This window comes from Amblyomma americanum, chromosome 1 (genome assembly GCF_052857255.1).
Source record: "Amblyomma americanum isolate KBUSLIRL-KWMA chromosome 1, ASM5285725v1, whole genome shotgun sequence".
NCBI classification, from domain to species: domain Eukaryota; kingdom Metazoa; phylum Arthropoda; class Arachnida; order Ixodida; family Ixodidae; genus Amblyomma; species Amblyomma americanum.
This window is the reverse complement of record NC_135497.1, coordinates 88,658,429-88,678,240: the sequence shown is the minus strand read 5'-3', so window position 1 is coordinate 88,678,240 and position 19,812 is coordinate 88,658,429. Positions and strand designations below refer to the sequence as shown.

The window sequence follows — 19,812 nt, the reverse complement described above, 5'->3', positions numbered from 1 at the left end:
CAGGGCCCAAAAACCACGTTTTGAGGTTTCTCTGGGGTGAAGCACAGAACACGCGGATTAGGGCTATACCACGAGGAAATTTCGTTGTCACTGCACTCTAAGGTAAGATGTTTGGAACGTCTCCAAATAATAGTCTCTTCTGAAAAATAGGATAGACTTAGCGCTGCATTTTAGAAAAGTGTCTGTAAACCAGGAAGCTTGTTACAGTCGTAAGCAGCGAATCCAGCACTTCAAGAGATAGCTCTCTTGCCATGTTACAGCTGCTATTTAAACAAAATTGAACTTCCCTCTAGGTTTGCGAACTTCACTCGTGCGAGAGGCCTACCATATCGACGAGCTTACAGAGACCACCACAACTGCGCGCCGCTTTCACACAGCCACAATCCCAACAATGTTTCCAGAATGCCCGTCTGGTCTTTCTAAGCCATGCATCTCAAGTGATGTCCAACTCGAAGCGATGGCGTCTTGAGTCTGCTACTTTTGAAAAAAGCGCTTGAAGAGTCTGCCGAAGTATTCCACAAAGAGCAGGAAGTGGATAAGATTCTAAACTTGACAGAATATGTAACCAGCAAGATACATTCTGGTATATTATCTAATGAAATGAACGTCTTATTTACTGAACATATTGAAGACCAAGCTCCAGGCATCAAATATCCCGTTGCAGTAAAAGCTGACTTTATCATAACAGTTTACTTTGTAAAGACACCGATAATGAAAATGGGCACCAATTTCTCCATTCTATCTGTAGCAAAACAGCAAGAAATCGGCGGTGGAGCTACTTGTGAGCATTGAGAACAGCTGCGTCGACCCCATTCGAAGTCCCAAATCCACAAATGAAGACATCTGCTTGCTATTAGCAATTAGGTGGATGGCAGAAGTGTATATATTTGTCTTGAGAGCAAAATTATAATAAGCACATGTGTCCCCAATAAAACTACATACACAGCTGTGAAGCTAATAGAGTGTGTTTCATTTCTCATTATAGCTGCACTCCATAAAATTGTAGATACAGAAATAAGGAAAGTGAAGGTTTTAAAACAGAGGTAAATTTATTTAAAGGAATGTAGAATGTTTACTGAGAAAGACGAGAACACAACAGAATTGCTGACATTAGTACCTAAAAACAACCTTCACAAAGCTGGTTAATGGCTACTGCATCTAAATAAAGGACTCGTAAAGTGCCTGCTCTTTATTCTAGCATTTGGCAGAAGAAAAAGTGTGAATAGATTAATGGAAGCTTATTTCAGCTAGGTGATCCCAGCCACGATTCCACAAACTCCACCGTAAGTGGCAGCGACTATGGGCCTCTTTTCGTGACATCCCAGGAGGAGTACTAAGGCCTTCTCAAATTCTCTAGAGGGTGTTGGGTAGGGAAGGGGCCATCGGAGTAGCGCCGCCATTTTGGCGTGCGAGAGAGCGAAAAGTGCGAAGACACGGAAGTTCAAATTTTGTCTGCATATAACTCAGCTTCCACAAAACGCATTAAAATAATTCTTGCTGGAGGATCACTATGAAGCGGCGTCTTTTAACATCCCTGACATATCTCAACTTTATTGAGAGCCCCTTTCTGGGTCCTTTCAAAGGGAACACACTGATTAACTTACCCTCGCACCCGACAGAATAGGAGCTTCTGTTGCACATACACCCGTCCTGCACCCTAAGATTGTAGGGGTGGATGTGCTAATGGCCAAAATATCCAGCATGTGCAAGGGTGTTCCTTTCAAAAATGTAAAGCTGGCTTCACCTCAGTGCTGCCTGCCTGACTATTTAGAGAAGAAAAAATGTAAAAACAAAATATAGTCCTAGCTCGTGTGTTTTATGGAACGAAATATGTCAGCGTAGTTCCTGTGACAACATTACGTGCACATGTGAAGCAGTAACATGCATGTTCGGCATTTTATCCACATTTTACTGGTGCACCGACACGATTATTAAGGCAAATTCCACAACTTGTCTAGAGCCAGTGTGCGAGTAGTATTCTCTGTTCCAAACAAATTGCAGTGTCTCTGCAACAGCGTCAACTGTGAAGGGTCGCCACCTGCAGAATGCGAAAAGAACCTAGAATTCTGTTATGCGCAAGTGCCCCAAAAATGTGGTGCACAGATGTGAGCTATCCAACTGAACGTGCTGTATCAGCCAAACAGGGGATGCCTAAATGACCGCCTGAGGGAACACGAGCGCTCTTTAACCTCATAAAAGTATTTTCGTCACACGTTGGCAGTCGTGTGAAAACTGCACCTCAGCTTTCAGCCGAACAACCATACTGTATCATACTGTACCATACTGTACAAGCATAAGGACCAGCACATGCAGGAAATGGTCGAAGCATTTAAGATTCATCGGGAGCAAGACAAAGTGTGTCAGCAAACCTTCTGTTGTGCTCACATGAAAAGAGATAGGCAACCTCAACTGGTTTGACGGCAGAGTAGTGGTGTTTTCTACAATCTTGAACCTTTTTTTGTTTTTATTCACCAATGTTTTTGCCGTTCGCAGCCAATCTTTGAAGCAGTGCCACATGTTTTGCCAGCAGGCAAACTGTTGCAAAGAAAAAATGCTGGTTGTGCTCGTTTTTCACTTGCTTATTGTGTGGCAGCCATAAAGATCATCAGTCCTTAATTTAAAGGTGCCAAAACTGCACACACACACAAGAGAAGAGAATGGAAATGGACAGAGCACGTCAGCACCATGTCTGCCTACTTCTTTCAACCTGTCAGTCGTGCTTTCCCTTTACGTGATGAATATGTACCGACTAGCTGAAGAAGGTAACGTATTATTTTGTGAAGCCATTTTGCTGACTGCATTCTAGAGCAAGAGTGTGGTCAGTGGTACGAAAGACCTCTAGAAAAAAATTTGAAAGGAAACTCACATTTCCTATTAAAAATGTAACTCACAATAGGGTCAAAATAGCCAAGGAAAGCTCGAAGTAACAGGATACCTACCTTGCAAACAACCAGCATCTGTCAATATATGTTACCAGTTGGAAGCATTCTTTTTAATATAAGAGCATTAAATGAATGACGTGCAAAACAATTTATCTTAAAAGCCAGCTCGGGGAGCTTTTTGAATATTTTGAGGTAGTACAGTCACATCACATTCCTCAGTCCCCTCGCTCTGGTACAAAAAGTTGTTTTTCAAAATACAAAGTACCTCAAAAGATCAAAACTCAGGAAAGCTAAGCTGTGTTTCGACCAAACAATGATGCCACAACAGACTGTCCTATGACACCAGTCATGAATATTGTCACAAAGTCTATTGTGTGCGCTTTGATTGGCTAATCTGGTGACTAAGTAATTGAGAGGTTGGATCATTAATTGTCTGAAATGACCAGAAGCCAGAACTGAAAGTTCTGCTGGTTAGCAATCAGATCGAATAGTGACGCCTGTGGATCCATTGGCATCCCACATGCCAATGGATGCACACTGCCCGATATTGTCTTAAAATGGGAAATTTTAAAGTTCATTTGCACTGCAACAAAACTGCTCTCCACTGTGAAACTTGGCTCAAAGGACCAAAAAACTGTGGAGAGCACACTGGGAATTTTTAGTATAATCAGACGAGGTAGAAAAAAATTCCAGAGTTGCCCTTAAAGTTGATTTTTAACATTGAATATTATGGGAAACCAACCAAACAGTCTTGCTTTGTTCATCTTATCCGAGAATTCGTCATAACCAAGTTCGTATTAATGGGAGTCTACTGTAGTTACTTCAATGCTGTGTAAAGGGAGGATGCTGAATTGACTAGTTAGAGCCATGGTACACATGTGCAAGCACACTGCAAAGCATACTGTCGCTGTCTGCAGTTCAGGAATGGAGTCCTGAGGGGAACACCGGGCGTTTTTCGAGAGCCATGTATTGTGGTGAAACATTTGCTCTATGTTTTCCTCCTCATCCTATCATTTCTTCCAAGTTTGGCAGCCGTGTGAAAATTCATTTCTCTGCGTATCCATTTTAAAGTCCACTGCTTCCGTGGCCTCAGTTCCAGTGAGTTCTGTGGGCAACAATACATGTATAACATCACAAATATTAACCGCATGTTATTACCCATTTTAAGACTTCTAATAGGTTTTGTAAGCCGTTTTATGAACGGGGTGATTGCCAGTCACTATTTCAGCTCTTCAGAGTGCATAGGGTTTTTTCTGAATAATGCCCATGCCATCATTGCTGCATCAACTGTAGCATCATCCCCGTCCATGAACAGACGTTTGGTTTGCAGGTTTAGAAGTTCTACTTGGTATTTTGAAAAATGAATTCTTGTGCCAGAGACAGGGGAGTCCAAGAAATGGGATGCACTCATTAAGTCAAAATGTTAGAAAACTACCTGAAGTTGCAGTCTGAAGTGGACCCAAAATTTTAGTTGGGTTTTCTCTCTTTAGAATGATGTGCAGCACATTAGAAAGCACAGTCACGTGGATTGCTCCAACAAGTGGTAAATAATTTACAATTGAATTTCTTTCTCTCATGATATTTCAGTTACAACTAACTGCCAAACAATGGCTTCGATGTACAAAGCTGCTTCAGGCCACATGAGCATAAAATAATTAGTGTGGTCACTGCTTTCAACATTTTAATTCACATTTACTCTTACACAAGCCTGTTCAAGAATGATAAAAAATGAACAAGCAGAGATTACATCGCAGTTTTTGCATGCCTCACATGACCTGAAAGAAAGCTGCTCTGCCATTTAAGACCTAAACTGAAAAAAAAAATATCATAAATCGTTAAGCTGCTGCAGGTGAATTCCACATTCTGACTTGCATTACACCAAAGAGAAAAAATGTATTGCACCAAAGAAAAAAATGCGTACAAAAATTTGATGCTTACTCTTATAAAGAGGCAAGGAAAAGTTTCCAGGAATATTTTTGACCGGGCACTAATGCACAAGTTGGGGAGTGTCACAGGTATTAACGCTGCATCTGCTGCCATTTAGAGAGCTCCTACTGCTAACATGTGGCTATTTTTATTGGTTCGCACTGTTCATTGTTTAAAGTTGGGCTTCCTTAGCGTTATTTCAATTGTCTCTCAGATAAAATGAGTTTTTTGTCGCCTCTCTCCCATTGATCTTCTAATTATATGTGCTACACTTAGTCTTTAGGTCTTGCTCATGTCATTTTTCTCGTGTTACAGAAGCTTCTTACAGTCCAGCCAATATTTTGACCCATATGAGTGCTGCTATATGCCTGGTGATAAGTTTTCCGTGTATTTTGTTGCCATACTCCGCTGAATGAGGTCATTACACATGAAGTGATCCAGACTTTGTTCTTCACCCCCTTTGATTTCTTAAAAAAAAAACCATGGCTTATTTTGTTAAGACGACAATTATTTTCCCAGCTTGTTTTTGGCAGAAAAAAATACTTCGTGTCGTAACAACCATATTAAGTTTACAAGTGGTAACAAAGCCTAGTCTTACAAAACTTGCTAAAAATAAATGTTTTTCCGCATGGCTGACTTTTTTGCATAAACAAAAGACGTGCTTTCATATCCAATAAATTGAACTCATCTTCTGTATTTTTGTTTTAAATATAAAACATGAAAGGTACAAAAATATGGAAATTTGAAATTTTTTATCCAATTTATGTTCCTATAGTTGTCATTTAAACTATTTTCTAAGGTATCAAAATGCAAAGAAGGTGATCAAAATGTTTTAGACATAAAAAAACGTAAGGAATGTCAGCAAGAAAATTTTTTTAGACATATTCTGCCATCAGTTGCATAGTGAGGTGGCCCCCATTTATTTTCTACTTGCAATGCCATTTATTTCTAAAAGTTTACTTGGAATAATTTGTTTTAGGTGAGAAAATAGTTTTGCAATTTTAGTCCCTGTGTTCAACCCCAGCATTGCTTGCTGCACGGTGCTCCAGGTGGATGCTCCTCGTATTTTGGTTTTGAAAGGTCTACTTACATGTTTATTGCCATTTTGTCACTTTAAACTCAAGCATGACATAATTTCAGCATGCACCGTTGTGAGAGAGAGATAAACGCTTGATATGGTGAAACTTCTGCATTCCTTTTAATGGTAGCACTCTTGTAAATTGCCTAGTGAGTTCACCTTCATTAATCATTTGTTGGAGCACCCAGAGGGCTAATCACAATAGTTTTCTCCACCCATGTAAGCAGCTCACAGAGGGTCAGGGTCAGTAATTGACCTTTGTACGGCGTCTGAATACTTTCTGTTGCTGCCAAGAGCCTCACAGTTCCATCAATGCTGTCATACGCACTCTTCCCTTGTGATGTCACGAAAAAGTCCATTTCATTCAAAAATTGAACTCATTTTCATGGTAGTAGAGATTTTGACTCTGATTGGTCAGACCGCAAAGTGTGCTTCCCGGCTCAGTACTGTTTGTGTTGAAGAACAAAAGTCATTCTGCCATGCAGGCACTTCGTTTTTACTTTTTGTAAACGTAGCATTCAGCAGGCTTCTGTATTGCCAAAGCTGGTGGCATTGAAGCCTAGCACACCATTATATTCCAGCAGTGGAGTGCTGGTCTTGTGTATATTTGCAGCCAACAGAAAAATGTGCTGCAGTGAAGAGGAAGCACAGAGCAATGTCGATGTTGAATGCAGGGACACAACTTGCAAATTTGTTTTCTCACTTAAAACAAAACATGCTCCGATTAAACTTCTAGAAACAAATGCGATTAAAGGGTACTGTGCAACTTTCTGTGGTTCACAATTTAATTAAGATCACCTTATTATTCTATAGACTGCTGAATATGTGTCAAAATAAAGCAAATTATCTCAACATCAGTATTCTTTTGCTGGCATGCCTTACGCTTTTTGCTCTCTGGAACATTTTTATCACCTTCTTTGCCTTCTGGACCGCTTAGAAAAATAGTTGGAATAGTTGGAGTTACAGTAGTTACTGTAAGCACATAACATTTGATAAAAGATTTCAAATTTTCATATTTTGTACCTTCTTCCATGTTTTATTTAAAACAAAATAAGTTCAATTAACTGCATATGAAAGCACAATGCCTTTTATTTATATAAAAAAGTTTCATAGTCATGTGTAAGAATGTTTACAAATTTTTTGCAAGGTTACGTTTGCTAACTGCTTACGAACATGAGAAGGTCGCCACGACGCGAAAAAATTTATTCCGCCAAAAAAAAAGCTTGAATAATGTTTGTCTATAAGCCATAATTTTTTTTTTAATTGAAGATGGTCGAGAGCTAAGTCTAGATCAGTTGGCGTTGAATGACCCAATGACATTTAAATGCCAACTGTGTGCCGGTTTGAAGGAGCCTTTATATTTTTGTACCTTGATTAATATTGCAGTGTAAGCAGAATGCAATTTGCTCTGCTTGCATAATTGGAATGGTTCCATACCATGCCGTTTACATTGCTTCTTGCGTACAAACATATTGCCTTAAAACTAATTTTTGCTGCAGGCAAACACCCCTTATGGATACTGCTGCTCCTGAGCAGCATACAGAACTGGACCTGTGGAGTGGTACAACTGTGTGAACCCTTGGCAACTTTCTGGGAAAAATTTATGCACTCATTTGGCTGCTTGGTATTTTCAAATTTTATATGTAACGGCAGATGAAATGTTGTACTAAGGATGAATGCGGCCATTCGTTAACACCATTTTACAGTAGCGATATTTGCAAAATGATTCATTCTATTTATCTAGTTTGTACTTTTGTTCACTACATGCTGCATGTATGGCTCCATAAAGAGTATCAGAACCAGTTCCTGAGTAAGAAATTAGCCTGACTTGTTTCTTGTGGACATTATGATGCCACATCTAGCATTTGTGTTCTCCAAATACACATTTTTATGTGTCTATTTTTTCAAGGGTGGGTGCCGAAAGGAAACATCAGCTTGGAACCCCTTGGGGTCGTTTTCCAGACTTAATCTTTTAATGTCTGACAGTATTTCAGTTTTGGCAGAATAGCACATGGTTTAACAGGACACACAAGACAGATACAATGCTGACAACAGGAATTTATTGCTTTGCTCAGAAAAAATGCAGAAGCATCATCCAAAATGCAGAGAAGGAAAGTCATGGAATCCCCATTTTGTCACATTTTTTGTGATTATTCATCCAGATATGATTATTTATCCAGATATGATTATTTATCCGGATATGATTATTTATCCGGATATGATTATTTATCCGGATATGATTATTTATCCGGATATGATTATTTATCCGGATATGATTATTTATCCGGATATGATTATTTATCCGGATATGATTATTTATCCGGATATGATTATTTATCCGGATATGATGATTTATCCAGATATGATTATTTATCCAGATATGATTATTTATCCAGATATGATTATTTATCCAGATATGATTATTTATCCAGATATGATTATTTATCCAGATATGATTATTTATCCAGATATGATTATTTATCCAGATATGATTCCGAGAATTGATGACACCCTCGACTATTGATCTTGTATTGATCTCCGTTCAGGCTACTGGCAAAATTCTGTTGACGAACGGGATCGTAAGAAGACAGCCTTTGTCACCCCCGATGGCCTGTACCAATTCAAAATCATGCCTTTCGGCCTCTGCAACGCTCCTGCCACCTTTGAGCGTATGATGGGCTCACTCCTGCGTGGATTCAAATGGACGACGTGCTTGTGCTACCTGGATGACGTAGTTTTCTCCCCCACTTTAAAAAGCCACCTACACCATCTTTCTACTATCCTTTCCGTCTTCCGCCGCGCTGGCCTCCAACTCAACTCCAAGAAGTGCAGCTTCGGCCAGCGCCAAATCATGGTCCTCGGCCACTTGTTCGATGCTTATGGTGCCAAGCCCGACCCTAACAAAGTTCGTGCCACCCGCGAGTTCCCCACCCCCCGTTCCTCGAGTGATGTGCGCAGTTTCCTCGGGCTCTGCTCGTATTTCCGCCGGTTTATCCCGAACTTCACCGACCCGGCCCGTCCTCTTACCTCCCTCCAGAAGAAAGATGTGCCTTTCTCCTGGGGCCTTGACCAAGCTAGCGCCTTCACCGCACTTGTTGCGGCCCTCACTGCTCCACCTGTGCTGGCCCATTTCCACCCTTCTGCGCCTACGGAACTTCGCACCGACGCCAGTGGCCATGGTATTGGAGCATCCTTGCTCAGCGCCAGCTCGACCACTATCGTGTCATTGCTTACGCCTGCCGCCTGCTATCTCCCTCTGAACTTAACTATTCCATCACTGAGCGGGAGTGCCTTGCACTTGTTTGGGCGTTAACAAAATTCCGCCCTTATTTGTTTGGGCGGCCCTTCTGCACCGTTACGGACCACCATGCCTTGTGTTGGCTCTCCTCTCTTAAAGGCCCCACAGGCCGACTGGGTCGCTGGGCCTTGCGCTTGCAGGAATACACATTTACTGTTGTTTACAAGTCCAGCCAGTTGCACCAAGACGCTGACTGTCCTGCCATCCTGTCGATCCTCCTGATTCCCACAACCATGATACCGACGATTGTGTTCTGTCCATCTCGGACTTTCTACACATCGACGACGAGCAGCACCGTGATCCATCTCTGCACCCTATAATCAACCGCCTCCGAAGCGGCACTTCCGATCCTGACCTGAGCCTGTTCGTGCTGCATCACGATATTCTCTACCGTCGCAATATGCACCCTGATGGCGCCGACCTCTAGCTCGTTGTCCCGACACATTTCCGCCCCGACACATCTCCGCCCCACAGTCCTTGCCCAGCTTCATGACGCACCTACTGCAGGGCACCTCAGCGTGTCCCGCACGTACGACAGTGTGCACCAGCGGTTCTTCTGGCCTGGCCTTTACCGCTCTGTCCGTGGTTACGTTGCTGCCTGCGATCAATGTCAGCGCCGGAAAACACCCCCGCTCCCACCTAGTGGCCCGTTTCAGCCCATCGACATTCCTACTAAGCCATTTTTCCGTGTTGGTCTCAATCTGCTCGGGCCTTTTCCCACATCAACTTCTGGGAACAAGTGGATTGCCGTTGCGACCGATTATACACTACCCGGTACATTATCACGCGCGCTATCCCGACCAGCTATGCCTCCGATATCGCCGACTTTCTCCTCCATGACGTCGTCTTGCTTCATGGCGGTCCTCATCATCTGCTTACAGACCGAGGCCCCTGCTTTGTTTCTAAAGTGGTCCACGACCTTGTCTGCTCCTGCTCCACCCACCACAAGTTCACCACGGCCTACCATCCCCAAACTAACAGCCTTACTGAGCGACCTAACCACACCCGGACGGACATGCTGTCCATGTATGTCTCCGACCACCATCGTGACTGGGACATCAGTTTACCCTTCGTGACGTTCGCCTACAATTCCTCACGCCATGATACCACCAGATGCTCCCCTTTCTACCTGCTTTTTGGCCGCGACCCGTTGCTACCCTTTGAGAGCTTACTGCCTTCTGACCCTTCTACTAGCAGTTATGCTTGTGACGCCATTGCCCGTGCTAACGCCGCCCGCCAAATCGCTAGGGATCGTCTCCACGCTTCTCAGACCGCTCAAAAATGTCGTTACGACCTTCATCATCGTGACGCCCATTACCCTCCTGGCTCCCTGGTACTCCTCTGGCTCCCTGCACGCTGTGTGGGACTATGTGAGAAGCTCCTGCCTCGTTACGTCGATCCTTACTGCATCTTGAGGCAACTGAGCGATGTGACCTATGAACTCGTGCCGCTGCACCCCCCTCTCCTTCCATGGCCCCTTCCATACAGCTTGTGCACGTCGCCAGTCTTAAACCCTACTACACTCACCCACCCCCCAGGCCTCCCCGGGTCTGTGCCTTCTTCTGCGGGGCGGAGGTGGGCTAGTGTTACGGTACGCAGTCGCGCAGCGAAGACGTCGTTGTGTCGCTAGGCAGTCGACGAAGACGAGGACGCTGCCGCTAGTGCTTGAGTGACCCGTTTGCTGGTGTGTCTTCTGTGTACGGCGTACCGTTCCTGCTGCTGAGCTAACCTTGTAATGATATGTTCGGACATAACGTTGGCGTGTGAACATATATCTAACGGAACATGTAGGCAACACTGAGACAGGATATGGCAGCAAGCTAGCAAGACGCGTGTCAGACTGAGTGCATTCCACACTTTCGACGATGTAAAATTCTGAGGATATATAATTGACAGCTCATGCGCGAAATATACAAAGTGTACATCATACATTAGAATTGTTCACCCTGCATAAGCACACCATCAGTAATGTTAAGGAAAAAAAATGACTATCTGGATAAAAAATATGACAGATGTGACAAAATGACGATTTGACTTTCCTTCTCTGTATTTTGGATGATGCCTCCTGTATATATTGTGAGCAAAGCAATAAATTCCTCATATGTTAATCAGTGCTGTAGCTATGTCTTTGTGTACTGTTACCTGTGCGGTTTTGCTAAGAATCATGCACCAACTGGTCCGGCCGCTTTCCGTGAAGTAGTTTAGTGACTTCATACAAATTTTTCTTGATGGCTTTGAGTTTACTGGCTGCAGACACGGGAGATATGTTAACTTAGCATAGTTGCCTGCCTTTCAAGATATCACATACTTGGGATAATAATGCACGCTTTGTGTTGCGCTGCAGAGGACCACTGTTATAGAAGGGGTTGCGTCGCTGACCGACACAGATACTGTTTTCTGCTGTCACAGTAATGTTACACCTGATTTGTTGTTGGTGTGACTAAAGCATTATGAAGTGCACTATTATATTTGTCTTTGTTGTCATGGTGTTTTGTGCCATTTGTGGATCCTCTCCAGCCAGGCCAGTGGTTTGCACTAGCTTGTAGCAGTTCGTACAGTATTAATTCCATGGCCTGACCACCTTCATTCCATTTCCTAACAGGTATCTTTTTAGCTAAAATACTGTCTTTATAGTGCCGTTTGGAGCTATTATCTCTGACACCACAATAGCCTCTTTGGAATGGTTCAGGGAATAACAGCTGGCGCTTGCTTGCCATATGGGCAGATTTTATTCTCTCTGTTAGCGTTAGCATGCATAATATCGCACATGAGCAATATGTGATGAGCAGTATGTTGTGTTGGCATTTTATAAGGATCATTGAGCAATGTAAGCTGGTATGAAATGCTTTACTGTTTTTGTGTAAAATGCAGACTCTCATCATGCATGCCATTCTCCGAAGAAAATGCTGAGGAGGCTGAGAACCTGTTCATCAAGGGAGAATGACTACTCAGCAGGCTCACCACTGCGGTTCACACTCCACAACTGCCATAATGTCAGGATTAGGATGTTCAGCATAAGCTACCTTAAGTTTGCGCACAAGCTTATGCATCTGAACACTTATTCCTGGCAGTAAGTGCCACGGTCAAAGCCTTCCTCAAGCTGGTGTGTAATGCTGCACAAGCGTGAATTTTTTACTCTGTTTGCACTGTTAAATTAGTAGGTAGATGCAAGTGCAATGGAATCTTATTCTTGCGGCACCATAACACTGATAAAAGCAGATATGGTGCAGTTGTTCCTGGAAATAATTGCATTAGTGCTCCTTGGATGGCAGTAAGAAATTCATTGGCAGAGCTTCTTGTGTTTTGTTTATGGATGTGTTTTGTTCTGATAACAAAAATTTCCACATTTCTACAGTATTGTGATTTGCGTATCAATGAATGTTTTCCGAAGATGCACACAGCCTGTCTACTGCTATGAAGAGCTCCAGTAGTACAGGTATATTACAATTTGTAGGCATTATAGTAAATTTAAAGAACCCTTAAGGAAAGCAATAAAAGTGGGAACAAATTATGAACCCATTGCACGCATATTTCCTGATGAGTGTAGGGGTGTAAGCAGCACCAAAATGCCAATGACTCGGCAGTAATAGTGTGTGATTCACCCCGATTCTTTTAGGTCACGTTTTCTCATTTTCGGGCTGGTTCTTTTGTGAAACAGCAGCGTGAAAGATGTATGAAAGGGCAACACTCTCTTCTGGGCCGAATGCAAGGGTGCGAGTTATAGATGCCGAAAAATGCCTTTAAAGGTGTTTTATTTTTTAGTCATGTTCATTTCCATCCATGCCCATATCCACAGGGGCCCAGATAATCCTTATCTCTTTGTGGGCTTGTAGCCAAGCTTGTAACTGCGCACTTTCTCTCATTTCGGTGTTCATGTCCGGTGGGGCATAAAGCTTTTATGCAGTCTGTGTGTGCATTCAGAGAATTGTGGAGCGGAAATGAGATTGGCTTTCAGAAGCGTTATTCACAATGCGTGCGCCTAATATAAAGGTACTTCACGAGTCACAAGAAGTGCCCTAAGGTGTGTATAATGCGGTTGCAAGGGGTAGGAAAAAGGACGGCAGCAGCTAATGCGCCTCTGCATTTTGTCACAGGAGGTGTTAGCTAGGACAACTTTGGCTCTTAAAATCTGTAGTTGCCTTTGGTGCAGTGCTTTTTCTATATTCCTTGAGGACAAAAGGGGTAAGGCCACTGTCAGTGATTCTGTGGTAAGTCTTCTCATCTCCAGCTGTGCCAGGCTGAGCGCAGTGTACTCATTTTCATCGTGTAAGTGGGCAGCGCTGGATATTTTGATGGTGAGGTGCTGGGTTAAATCCCCAGTGCTGTCGAGTACCCCCTGGCTTTCTAATGGGTACAAGATTTCGCCCAGCCTGGTGCTCGGCTCTTCTGGGGTGAGATAATTGGGAAGAGGGCCTTGGACCAAATCGTTGCGTTGAAAAGGCCAGTGATCTGTGCCGCCATCAACCAACCCTAAATGCACTTCGTGCAGTAAAAGCTCACTTGTCACCCTTGCTGTCCAAACATTGGTGCCGGTTTAAATGCTGAGCATAAGCATTACGAGGGATTCGGCACAAGCGCCTCTTGTTCACATGGCTGCCGCAACGTTGCTCACAGCTTTGAACAATTAAAAAATTGTGCGGCGACATCATTCGTGACATAACAAAGAGAGAAAGTGACGGAGTGGCTGCAGAACAGAACACACTAGGCCGATAGGCATAGCTGCACTGGCGGGGTACTGTCCCGAATCCCTGGTAATGGATAGGCTCGAGGCGGTCATTTTCGAGTAACAGTCTTACCTGCGTATTTGGCAGTTGTAGTTGCCTGGAGGTGAGGTACTCGGGTAGGTCCAAGCAAAGATGGCTGCTGCGGTGTCCCGGTACGCTTTCCTGGGCTCCGTTGAAAAAGGGGAGGGTTCCCGGTATCGTATGCTGAACTGTTTGTGGGCTCGTTTCTTGGTGTTCCAGGGCTTTGTGCAGGAATTAAATCCTGCGGAGTTCTCCGTTCTTTCTCCTGGGGTATGTTACGAAGCCTTATGCACTTATAGAAAGGAGGTCCTATTCAGAGACGTCGGTCCTTTTCCTGTTTCATGAGGCATTCGGGGTCATTGGAACGGTGTTTCCCTGCACAATGAAAGCAGAGTAAGGAGCAGCTATGATCCATGTCAGCATGTTCGAGTTGTTTGGTGCAGTTACAACATCTTATCAGGGTTTTCGTGGGGCAGAGAAGGCAGTTGTTACAGAATTAGGCTTTCGGGTGATGTGGTTCACATTGGAATGGTTAGTGTTCGTACAGCACCTCTTTGGGGAAAGTGCTCCCTGCAAAAGTAATGATTGCTGTTTCTGAGCTTCCTATCATTCTCGCTGCGAAGATCCTGGCTTCAGACGATTCATGAGGCTTTTCGGGGGTGTACCCAGTGCAATTCCATGGATCACCCCTGTACAAGAGTTGATGGGGGCGGCAATGCACGCTTTGACAGGGTATTCTTTTTCACTAAGTACTAATTTGGTAATGGAAGCAAGCTTTTCCACCACCAATCTTTCCGGTGCTTTAAAGATGGCTAAATTTTCTTCCATTTCAACACTCAGGGTAACGCCTCGTGCTTCATCGTGCCTGAGGCAAGCTCTTGCAACGGCTTACTTCGCAATACCACTCATATAAAGCCCTCACCCAGGGGCCCTAGTCTGCAATAAATAAAATCATCCGTAAGGTGGTCAGAAAGACGAAGACCTTCTCGTGGTCTGATGGCGCCTATATGAGTTTGGGTGGGAGGTCAAGCATTCAAAATCCCTTCTGCTTGCACCACTGTCCACTCATCGTCCCACTGCTCAGGGAACCTACTGCAGGTGTCCGCAACGGCGCTTGCGGGGATACCCGTAGACGAAGAGCATTGGTTGACACTATTTTCTACGAGTTCACAGTTCTCGCCGGTCGTATTCTATCGCGCCGCAGGCTCAGTGACTTGGGGCGGCTGCTGAGGGGGTCCATGGTGGAGACTGGCTTGCACACGGGCGTCTACAGATACAGAGCTCCAGCGAGCGTTAAGACTAGCTCTTTGTAACGTGGTCATTAGAAACTGAGCCTGCGCAACGCAGTCGAAGCATTTACTTAACGTGAAGCCTTCCAATGTGGCCCACGAGTTTGTTCGGAGTTGGGTCCGATATGCTACAGCGAGGGTGGCTGTGCCGAAAATAGGAAGCCTTGTCAGCGCCTTTTAGCGTGGCCAGCTGGAATGGGCGCCGTGTCTGGAACGCCAACGCAAGCCTCGAGCCGCGAGAACGCCAGCGTGAGCTCGAGCCGCGAGGCACGGAGGAGCGAGGCTTGCGTTGGCGTTCCAGACTCGGCGCTCACTCGTTGGCCACGCTAAAAGGCGCTGACAAGGCTTCCCATTTCGGCACAGCCACTTGGTGACGACTGCTGAGGGGGTGCATGGGGGAGACTGGCTTGCACACGGACGTCGACAGAGTACAGAGCACCAGCGAGCGTTAAGATCAGCTCTTTGCGTCGTGGTCGGTAGAAACGTAGCCTGCGCAAAGTAGTCGAGGCACTTACCTAACGTGAAGCCTTCCGAGGTGGTCCACGAGCTTCTTCGGAGTTGGCCCGGTCCGAAATGCTAGAGCGAGGGTGGCTGTAGGCGCCTGTTAGTGTGGCCAGCTGGAGTGGGCGCCGAGTCTGGAATGCCAGCGCGAGCTCGAGCCGCGAGCCACCCGATCGTGCCGCCAAGCTGACAGTAAAAGCACAGCGCTTTGATCAAGCTTTAAATGAAACTTACGACGGGGCCCATGTGCATCAAAATGCGCTACATCGTGTTGGGAGGACCAGCGCCTCCTCTATTTTTAGATGCCGGTCAGATCGTGCGCCGAACAATGAGAGCTCGCGGGACGCCGCGCTTCGCACCGTTGCCGCAGTGCGGCGCCACCAGCTGACACTATCGCCGGCCAACCCCTCGATGACCGGCCCAGCACCCGCGCTGCACGGTTGCTGTGCAGGTTACTGAATCGGCTGAATTCCCACGCTACGTTTTGGTTTATCGAATACAAAAACTTTGCATTACTCTTATATGTCGCAAGCAGGTGGATTTTACGATTCACTAGCTCTGCCGTTGTTTTTCACAAAAAGCTATGCAACGCGCTTTCGTTTAGTATATGCCACTTTATCCTGAGCAATAAATGCTTTTATGTTTCTCAGCTTCATGAATGACAAATGATGACGACACAAATACAAGGCAGGGAGATTATATTTTCGGCGCAGTTGACAAAATCACATAACATTAGAAATGACAAAAGCAACACGACGTCCACTCCTTACAGTTTGAGCACCTTCCGCGACAATGGCTTTTTCGCGTACATTTTTGCCACAGAGTTCTTGTCTGTGATGTTCACGGCGCGATTGCTCAGCAGCGGCTTAATAAACTTGCGACATAAAAGCAGTAAAAACTGTTTCCTGTGAGCCATGTCTTCGTTCTTGCATTTCAAGATTGGAAGGTCCATCAGAATGTTGACAGCACGCTCCACACAAGTTTCCAGAGGTTTTTCAATTGCTTTCCTGTAATCAAGCACAATGTCCACAAACCTCTTGAGGCTTATCAAAACAGAAACTAGCTCTTTGGTCGGGTACTTCAGTCCTCCCCTGTCTTGGTAAGCAATGAGGCCATCCACAGGAGCATTTCCTTTAGGCTTCTCAACAATTTCATTGCAGCCTTCGCAGCACAGCTTCTCTGCCACAACACGGGCCAAATATCCTCCTATCAGAGCTAAGCTGGCAATCTCTGGATTGGGAAGCCATTGATTCTGCCTAACACACACCTCTCGCAGCCTATATTCTGCTGCTACTGGAAAAAATTTCTTGTCTGGGTGGTTAGCGTTCAGGGTGCTGGGGCTTGAAATTGCTGTGGCAGCACAGAATGATGTTGAAGCATTCACATTGCTTTGCAATGATGAAGAAACGATGCCGGTCTTCAATATTTTTTCAAGGCCAGATAGTGCACTTCTTACGTCCATAGCATCGTTGCACCCTGCTGTTCTCCGCAGAAATCCAAATAGTGCCTCAATTGGGTCACTAGAGAATTTTCGTGTTAGCACAAAGATGAATTTTTTTTCATTGAGCAGGAACCTGATGCACATTACATTTGAAGTTGTGGTAAGCACCAGTGCGTTGTAAGTCTCTTTGCTCAAGAAGCTATCAGGGTGACTTTCATCCTTTAGCCTTTTCAGATAGTCCAGGAAGGTTTTCTCCAGCCATTCCAACCTAGAGTCATTTGGATCAGTGAAGTGCCGAGTGTCAGGATCATTCTTATGGATATGTTGCTGCGTGTTACTAACATCCATTAGAATAAACCACTTGTGCATCGCAACCATAAATTCCACAGTTGGGCCAACTGTTGCGAACTCAATGTCGCAAGTGTGGCCTGCCTGATCCTTCATGTACTGCAGTGCAGCTGTGACAGGGGGCGAAAAGATCTGTACGGCATGTCTGACGCTCATTTTTTCTATATTTGTGGGGTACAAATGTTTGCGGGTCAGAAACCTTATTGGTTTCACTGTTGAGCCCTTCTGCATCTTGTAGAGCTCCTTTAAGGGAGCTGATGAGATCTCTTTGTGTCCACCCATGCACTTCGCAAGAAACTGAGACCTCACATTTTTCAAGATGTGGCACTGATCAAATGCCATGAAAAGGCGTCTGGAAGAATTTGCTGGATGTGGTGCTGATGTGCTTTGCTGTCCCTTACACAAAATTTCCATTGCCGAGACATTTGTTTTGTGATTATCAGTCACAAGGCGGACAATTTCGAAACCCAATAGTTCAGTCTTCTTTACAACATGGATGATGGTTGCAGCAAGGTCAGGTCCTGTGCAGCACTTGGTGAAAAAATACCCAACCGGTATCTTAAAACGTGCAGCCAGGCCACAAATAAGAAAGCATAGCAGCGAGTTTGCGAGGTAATCATCTCGATCACTAGGCACCAGGTGTTCTAAATCAGGGCTCATATTAACATCACCTATAAAAGCGTCTCGCTGCTTATTATATTCCAGCTTTTGCTTTATGTGCATCTCGTCAACAATTAGGCTGCACACTTTTGATTGATCCGCAGGTAAGCTCTCAATCTCTGTTTTAAGTCGCAAGCGGACCAAAGGGCTGAAACCAACCTCACCAGTTGATGTTCCTATATACTTGTTCAAGGTATTTCGGCACGGCAAGCGTAGCAGCCCTTCAGAGCGAATATACTCGTACGCCTTGGTTGATAAGTTTCTGAGGACTATACAGTACCTGACAGTAGTTTCTCCCCACGTTGCCCTCTTCTTGGTGTAATTCTTTACTTGGTCTACTATGAACGCAGCCTTCACGCTCTTTTGCTCAGCGTCAGCTGCAACACCAAGGAAGGTACTAACGTTGCTATCTTCTTTCAGTTTCCGCAGTTCTTCTTTGTAGCTGTCTACCGTACGCTTCAGTCTGGCGACCTGAAGACGAAGTGCACGCTCCTTTTCTCTGCACTTCCTGTGGTGAAGGAAACTGCAAGAGCTGGTTCGAGATGTTTCTGTTTGCACTCCAAACGCTCTTCTTGCAAATGCAACCGGTTCAGCATGAGCCGCCGTGGTATTCACCCGCTCTTCTTCGGAAATTGTACGACTTGTACTTTGCGCAGAAGCCGCCGGCGATGGACGGTTACCTGGAACCATGTCGCAGCGTGGTTCGGTAGCTGGTGCCACAACCGCAGTGCAACAGTCATCGTGCTCCGCAATGTCGTCAGTCGGTCCTGGGTCACCTGCCTCCGCTGAAATTGTTGCTTTTCGTCTCTTCTTTGCACTGCTGTCGTTGATGTCCAGCACCGGTGCGCGCTTGCGGCTGATAGGATTGCTGCGTACATTAACAGCGGCAGGTTTCTTGTAAGACGGATAGCAGGGAAATACACTCGGCACTGCTCCTTTCTTCAGCTGGCGTATCTTCGAGTTCTCTTTGAAGTCCGATGCAACGAAATGTTTACTACACACAACGGAATAATTTGATGTAGAATTCGGCTCCCAGTCCTTACGCGATATCACTTTGACCCACTGTCGACGGAGCTCGAGATCAGCAGGGATTTCGTGAAAGGAAACTCCTGGGTCTTTCTTCCTGGCACTTGACGTACATATAGGCACACAGCAGTAACGCATGATGAAAGCTGATCATCGGCAGAACCAAGGTGTAAAAGCAGGCGTTCAGCTGTCGCCGTAAACAAAGCGCGAACGCGAAGCCTTGGGCGAACCACGCTAACGTGCAGTGCGGTGGGACGGCAGCCGAGTCGCGGATGGATGGATGGATGGATGGATACGGCTGAACCCTTTACATCGGGCGGTGGCTCAAGCCACCTAGCCATGTCTTGTGAAATTTTACTCCTGTCTTGCTTTTAGCCACCAATCAGATAACCTTCGCTTGGTTACTTCTAACCTCTTAAAATCCACTTTCCCTTCACTATCCCTAAACCCCAATGCCTTGGGTAAGTCAGCCCCGCTGCCTTCCACTGTAGGGTGAAGCCCTTTGTGTCAGCTGCCAGCGCCACGAGCGGCGAAAGCAGGCGAATGGGTGAGGGCGACAGGAGAGGGCTAGCGGCGTCAGGAGCAGCCTTTCTGCCGGGCATAAAAAAAATAGAGGAG

The 19,812-nt window shown here is 45.2% G+C and overlaps 1 protein-coding gene across 8 annotated transcripts in view; it reads right to left on the bottom strand.

The window, feature by feature from the left end:
- LOC144113193 (uncharacterized) overlaps positions 1-19,588 on the bottom strand; it is a 46,809-nt gene extending 27,221 nt beyond the window's left edge. For 3 of the 8 annotated variants that reach the window (XM_077646152.1, XM_077646153.1, XM_077646154.1), the window contains exons 1-2: positions 15,734-19,462; positions 13,981-14,304 (exon numbers count right to left, since the gene is read on the bottom strand). The gene's annotated coding sequence lies outside the window, so the exon portion shown is untranslated. Of the gene's footprint in view, positions 1-13,980; positions 14,305-15,733 lie in introns of all 8 variants that reach the window. The other 5 variants (XR_013310685.1, XR_013310684.1, XR_013310687.1 and 2 more) reach the window with 4 other exon arrangements.
- Positions 19,589-19,812: the final 224 nt, after the last annotated feature.